This window comes from Haliotis rubra, unplaced genomic scaffold (genome assembly GCF_003918875.1).
Source record: "Haliotis rubra isolate DU_JTF1 unplaced genomic scaffold, ASM391887v1 Scf982, whole genome shotgun sequence".
In the NCBI taxonomy this organism is placed as follows: domain Eukaryota; kingdom Metazoa; phylum Mollusca; class Gastropoda; order Lepetellida; family Haliotidae; genus Haliotis; species Haliotis rubra.
The window spans coordinates 26,096-33,361 of record NW_025767726.1 but is presented as its reverse complement, the minus strand read 5'-3'; the positions used below and the strand labels follow the sequence as shown (position 1 = coordinate 33,361).

General features: G+C 43.0%; 1 pseudogene; it reads right to left on the bottom strand.

The window, feature by feature from the left end:
• Positions 1-244: 244 nt before the first annotated feature.
• LOC124265534 lies at positions 245-6,922 on the bottom strand (annotated as a pseudogene).
• Positions 6,923-7,266: the final 344 nt, after the last annotated feature.

Genomic DNA, 7,266 nt, shown 5'->3' with positions numbered 1-7,266 from the left:
CCACGTCGTTGTTTCAGCTATTTAAATCACTCCTCGCTGTGAACATCACTGGGGCTTTCTCGCGATATTTACATTAATATACACGCCCTATGTTAACGTTTTCAAACCCAACTTGAATCAACGGAGACATTCATCGATTCAAGTAATCCTGTTTTACACGGTAGAGAATACGTCCGCCTGGTAAACCAGCGTACAGGCAGGTATCTCCAAACATGACGAATGTATACGGTATTCTCATATATACGTCCCTTCTAGAACAAAGGTTCGTCCAAAATGGTTGTTTTCACGAGTGTTTCCAGTAACCCATAGGGATCACAGCTGGAAGATGGACGTCTGTCTTCGAGGTAACCCTTTCCTGTCTTCCCGCCACAATTCGGCGGGAATTTCACACTAGCTCATGGCGGTTAGCCACACACCGGCAGAGAAGTCATGAATGGACGAAGTCTCGTGTTTTCCCCGTGAGACGTCTCGTTGTCCTTTTGCCCCCTCTGGGGTCGTACACGACGATGTGGTCGGCGTGATCGTACCGCCATCTCTTGTCAATGGCGTCTTCAATGAACCTAAAACCAACAATACATTCAAATGAAAAAAATGGCACTGTTTTTCTTACTAGCATTTTCCAGGAAAACCCTACAGCATATGAGCTTTATTCATGCTGCCATTGACCTTGAGGAGGTGAGGGGAAATGCTAAGACAAATCCTGGGTAAAATGTCTAAACTATTTATTTAATTCTAAATGTTTTATAGTCCTGACACATCCAGGTTGTACAAACCAAGCACTCACTTCCCAAGCCACCATCTTCTCATTGCCTTCTGTGCTGTAGTTGGTGTGGGCGCCTGCACCGTTCCAGTCGCCGCTCATTGGCTTGGGATCAAAAGGTGACAATAACGCCAAAGTCTTCTGCCACTCTGTGGAGGAGGTACCTGGTAACCCACAGATGGTCGCCCATGGATATACCCAGATGGTGGGCCCCACTTGGAACTCCCACTGAAAGGCAAGAAAGCTAAGATTATAAACAGTGCTAACCTTTTACAGGACTCCGTTTGTCTCTCATTTTGGAAGGTGGGGAAGCATGGTGGTTTGACACGATTAAAAATAGAACACCTTTAACAGGGTTCCTCCTTTGGACCCCCACTCCAAATTCAGGCAGGAACAAAAGACTTTTTAGATTCGATGGTAAATAGAACAACCTTTGAAGCCCCCATATGGATCGCCCATTGACCAGACCAGGTGAGTCAACGCAGTCTAAATTTTTCGTTTTTAAGAACAGTACAGCAATTTTCCAGCAATATCAACAACACGTGGACAATGGATAGCGTATATCACTGATAAGGTCAGGTAGAAATAATCCATATCTTCCAAAACACAAGAGGGCGGTGGGTAGCCCAAGTTGTTAAATCGTTCCCTCTTCACGCGGAAGACCCGGATTCGATTCCCTTACGGGTACGCACGTGAAGCACATTATTGGTGTCCCCCGTCCTGTTATTATTGCTGGAATATTGCTAAATGTGGCGTAAACTCATTCACTCACCCACTCCAAACACTAGTGACGTCATAACGCCGTTCTTGTATCTTCCAATCAGATTCCATCGTGCGTTGTTCGGGGACACGGAAAAGCGCTAAACGATGCGTGTATACAAAGGTAATGGGCGAGTGGTGACGAGGTTTTTCTCATTCAGAACGTATTCGGAGCTTGGCATGACTCTCTCTGCAAGTTACACCCAGCGATCTCAATCCCCGCATATAGACACGCCCTGTAGTGAGCTCTCGACGATGTCACGGCCGTACACCTTGTTGGCTCCGGACACCGCAGTAGTAGGGACCCGGAACACAACCACACGCGTCATAAAGGGGGTTGGGGATCACAAGCGTCTGCTCTGGATCTGAAGGTCAATGTTCATGTGTTTAAAGTACAATGAGATAAAGGCATTTCCTCCTGATTTGACACGCCAGGTTAGAAGATAATTTGTTAACTCTCATGGGTTAAAAAACGTTCGTTTTGGCGCGCAAGGATTTTTAGCAGGCCATTTTTGTTACAGGTGATCACTGCATAGTATTACCATTGAATCATCATAGAATTGGGCCATTGAATTACAATAGAATTACCATTGAATTAAAATAGAATTACAATGTAGGCAAGAAATGAAGGGGAAAAATGATAATTAAATAAATAAATGTGAAACATTGAAAAATGCGTGTAAAACCAATAAAAAACATGAATGGGAAACAGAATCTGTCCATCAATTACCGGGTTGTCCGTCTCTCTTTGTCCCTGTCAAAAAATTAGGGCGGTGGGGTAGCCTAGTTCTTGATTCCCCACATGGACACAATGTGTGAAGCCCATTCGTGCTGTCTCTGTCGTGACATTGCTGGAATATTGCTAAAAAGCGGCGTAAAACCATGCTCACCCCTCTCGTGATCAATACTATTTTCTCTTCCGTCCAGACTTGTATACAGTGCCGCCTAAGCCCTAAATGAAGCAAGTCTAGATTTTCCACAGGTTCAGTTTCTGAATCTCATATCTCACCTCTTTTCAACTGAAATATAATTGTTTTGTTCTATAATGATATATTTCATAGACTAAGCCTAAGTTCATCGTCAGTACCTTGAGGTCCCGGAAAGCCCCTTCTTGGGCCAGCCGAAGGGGTACTTGCCGTAGTCCAACAGAGTATATTCCTGTTCGATTCCAAACCAGGGTTCTTCCGCCTTGGCCCTGTCCATTGCAGCCTTGCACGTATGCCGGAGGTTAGTTTCTGGAAACGAAGCGAGTATTGCTCAATGCACAATGTCACCGCAAGTGAGTGAATGGTACTTTACGCCGTAGTGTTTACGCTAACACTAGTTCCCTATATCACAGTAACTCTGTACCGCTGGTCGAGTCTGGGCCCTGTAAACCACAGGAAGTGATTATAACGAGTAATATCCCGTGTTATTAAGACATTCTATTCTGAACGAATATATACCGTACACATTTAGAAAAGCTATACAGTCAGCCTCGTTAATCCGACACTTGTGGTTGCAGAGAAATATGTCGGATTAACTGGAATGGTCGGATTAATGAATGAAAATGTCGGAGTAATGTATTTGTGTGAAAATATCAATGTTTACTAAATGTCATGATCGTCATACTTGTTGCTTGCATATCAGAAACGGTTGATCTAGTTATCTTCATCGTACGTAAAATATTCACAGAAATAAAAATACTAACAATACATACTTGTTATCATTTATTAACATTCGAAGATGGCATAACATACATATATAATCACATAAGCGAACCGTTTTCATATCTATTTCATGAACATTGGCACAAAACCCTAAAAATATTGTGATCCCAAGCCTCTTTTTTTTCGGTATATATAGGTCAACCGAGAGAAAAACATCACATCTGGTCCCAATACGCAGTGTCTGAATAAACAAGGATCATATATTTACTGACAGGGTTCAGCTTGTGGTCGTAGACTGAGCACATGAGGAGTTTGTTGTTTGCCGCGCCTGAACGGATCCTTGAATATGGCTACGGGCTGGAGATACCGGTCTGAGTCACGACCCTCCGCTTGTTCGGTGCTTGAACCATCGAAGTTCCACACAGGGCATTCTGTAATCAGAAGGACGGGATATACAGTATATATCTAAAAAGTTCCTTACAGCTCTGTTAGAACATGCTGAGGGCAAATGTTCCTTGTAGGTTAGGGGCGGTGGGGTAGCCTAGTAGTTAAAGCGTTCGCTCGCCACGCCGAAGACCCGGGTTCGATTCCCAACATGGGTACAATGTCCCCCGCCGTGATGTTGCTGTAATAATACTAAAAGCGGCGTAAAACCATACCTACTCACTCACTACTTGTGGGTTACCTCCCTGATTTCCGAACGGATTAAGGTCCCCCCCCGAGGAAGAAATACAACGAAACACTACGCTTTAAGGAAATTATGTTGTACAAGTTGAATTAAACATGTGAAAGGCAATGTTCTTTGTGGGTTATCTCCCCTGATTTTCGAACGCATTAAATTCCCCCAGCAATACAATTATACACAACGTTTTACAAGTATATTCACTATCGACAATATATTGAGGTAAACTTTTTTTTAAAATGTTCACAATAAAATCATAATATGGCTTTCTTATTAGTCTTTTTTGTATGTGATATAACTCCGATACAGTTCAAATTGACGTTAAAAGAACCTAATCTCTCAATCAGGGGCGGTGGGTTAGCCGAGTGGTTAAAGCGTTGACTCTTCACGCCGAAGACCTGGGTTCGATTCCCCAGAATGGTACAATGTATGAAGCCCATTTCTTGGTGTTCCTGATGTAATTTTTGCTGGAATATTGCTGCTAAAAGCGGCGTAAAACTAAACTCTCTCACCCAATCTCTCAAACACCACGCAGCGTAACGTGACTGCGCCGTGACAAAACATATACACAACATGAAAATATTAATTCATGACGTCAATACGTAATAGATCCGACTATCAAAAATACAATCGCTGTTTAATGTTCGATTAAAGCCAACTCATAATATAGAGTTTTTGTGCTATATGTTGATGTACCCGAGACATCTGTGGCGCACAGGTGCAGAGGCAATATAGTGCAAAGCGTTCTTCATCAGTGAGTGGTAATTCAAATGTGGAAATATATTACAATATACTCATGCCAATAATGGTTGTCACCCTCCCCACTCTAACCCCAATATCATCATCCCTGAATTCTCCAATAAAAAATTGAAGGGTGACAACATGCGTAGGTATATAGTCATGTAATACATAATGTTAGTGCTGATGCCTCTTCAACACTTTGATCACGTGCATCTCCTTTAAACGTAATATATATATGTAGTGACGCATCCAGCTCACGGAAATTTATTACCTAACAATTTATTTTTCTAGCTTTCTTTTCGATTTACAGCTTAACTGGAGTGGTTTAACTCAGTTGAACTCGGTCAGCACCGTGTAATCACTAGTGATATATTGTATCTGTCACTCCAGAACATTATTTAGGGCGAGGCATACAATTGCAAGTATCTGTGATGAATTTTGCTTTTTGTTTAGAACGTTGTCTTTCTTAGTATATGAACGTATGTCGGTTTGTTTGACAAGCCGCTGTAAGACTCCCCTGCCACATGGTGTAGCATACTCCACGTAGCTGCAACTTGGGCTTTCTCGGAGTGAGGGTTTCATATAACACGTGATCTCCGGCCTGCCCAGGTCCTTTAACGAAGCACTCAAATTCTCGATGCACGTACTAACATTTAGTCCTTAGATAAGCTCATCTTACTTAAAAACAAACACACACGCAATAATGTGCACACAACCACTCGTATACTACGTGTATATATTCACACACGCATGTATGGACTCACAGCAAACAGCGGTCTTAAAGAACACAAAGAGGCCACTAATTATAATTCCTGATAGCCTTAGCTCGTAATAGGCTTTTTCCACTAAAAATATTCAGCGGGATATAGCCTTTCTCCAAGGCTGTACTGAATGCTGAGCCCATGGATGTATAGTAATTCTCTATCCTTTGAAGAGGCAAGTCTAGATACGTGGACAGTACACCAGTCTGTTATTTATTATTTTTAGAAATTATCATTTAAAGTTTTAATTTTTACCTTAGAGAGTTTAACCCAGTTCGTTATAAATCCATATTCGTTATAAACGCCGTTAACTGTCTGGAGGAGTGAGTGAGCGCTCCAGTTTCTACGCCGCACTCAGCAATATTCCAGCTAAATACATGGCGGTGGTCTGTAAATAATCGAGACTGGACCAGACAATCCAGTGATCAACAGCATGAGCGCACTTGGGAACCGATGACATGTGTCAACCAAGCCAGCGAGCCTGATCACCCGATCCCGTTAGTCGCCTCTTACAAGCACGGGTTACTGGAAGATTCATTCTAACCAGGACTTTCACGAGTCTTAACTGTCTGAGCAACACACGAAGTATAAATGTTCCTATACTTTTAAGGTTTCTTCCCATGATTTGTACAACACTGTGGAGAAAAAAATATAATAAAGGAACTCATGTAATTTCATATGTTGCTTTATATATTTCCATCAGTATATTTCGCCTGTTTGTGTGCAGTCTCGACAGCAACGCAGTATATGCTGCTGACACAAATTTTAATCTATCAAGGGCGGTGCGAGTGGCCTGAGCCTATACAGCGTTGGCTCGCTGAAGACCCGGGTTCGATTCCCCACATGGGCAATAAATGTGTTGCTCCCAGCCCATTTCGGTGTCCCCCGCCGTGATATTGCTGGAATAATGCTAAAAGCGGCGTAAAAAACTAAAACTCAGTCCAGTCAGTCAGTTTAATCCTATCATGGCCAACATCTGGATTCTCTCGTCCCAGGACAGGTGTCAGCTGATGAGATCAGCTGAGTATCGGGACCTCACTGATAACCTCCATGTGTTACACCTAAGAGTAAAGTCCAACACATTACTGTGTTCTCCATATAGTACTAGGATTGGGGGCAGCGCCAAGGACACGAGCTGTCCGAGTTTTGTGTCATCATCTATATATCATAGATATGTGTCCGACTTTCAAAACAGGACGCTTTGTCATCACGAGATAGTTGTTTTATGCCGCCTTTTAAGCAATATTACAGCAATATCGGTGAGTGGGTATGGTTTTACGCCGCTTTTACGAATACTCTAGCAATATCACGGAGGGACATCAGAAATGGGCTTCACACATTGTATCCATGTGGGGAATCGAACCTGGGTCTCACACCGAGTGAGTGAGTGTTATTGCGTGTTAAACTGACCTTCGGGACTCTTTGGGGTTGAAGTCGAGAGTTCTGCACTTAGCTCGGATCCCTTCTCCACTCCCATCGATCCAAATATACTCCACCTGGACCTTCTCGTCGGGCTGGGGAGGTCCAGGTACCTGTTGAGGACCGTCTTGTTGGTGGTGGGGACAGCCATGGTCGTCTTCAGACTCTAGAGACTGAAAAAAGCCAACAGTTCATAAAGAAAAATAACATTTGGACTGAAAAAAGTTGCCACTGATGGAAATATATACTCACCGACAAAAAAAAGTACAAAAGAAAAATGTCCACTGTTTGGGGGTTTGTTTGTCACTAATTTTCTGATTTGTCTGGTCCAGACTCCACTATTTACAGACCCAGTGAGTAAGTATTGTTTTACGCCGCTTTTAGCAATATTCTAGCAGCATCACAGCGGGGAACAATTCATTGTACCCACGTGGGGAATCGAACCCGGTTCTTCGGTGCTCTAACCACTGGGCTACCCCACCGCTATATATTACG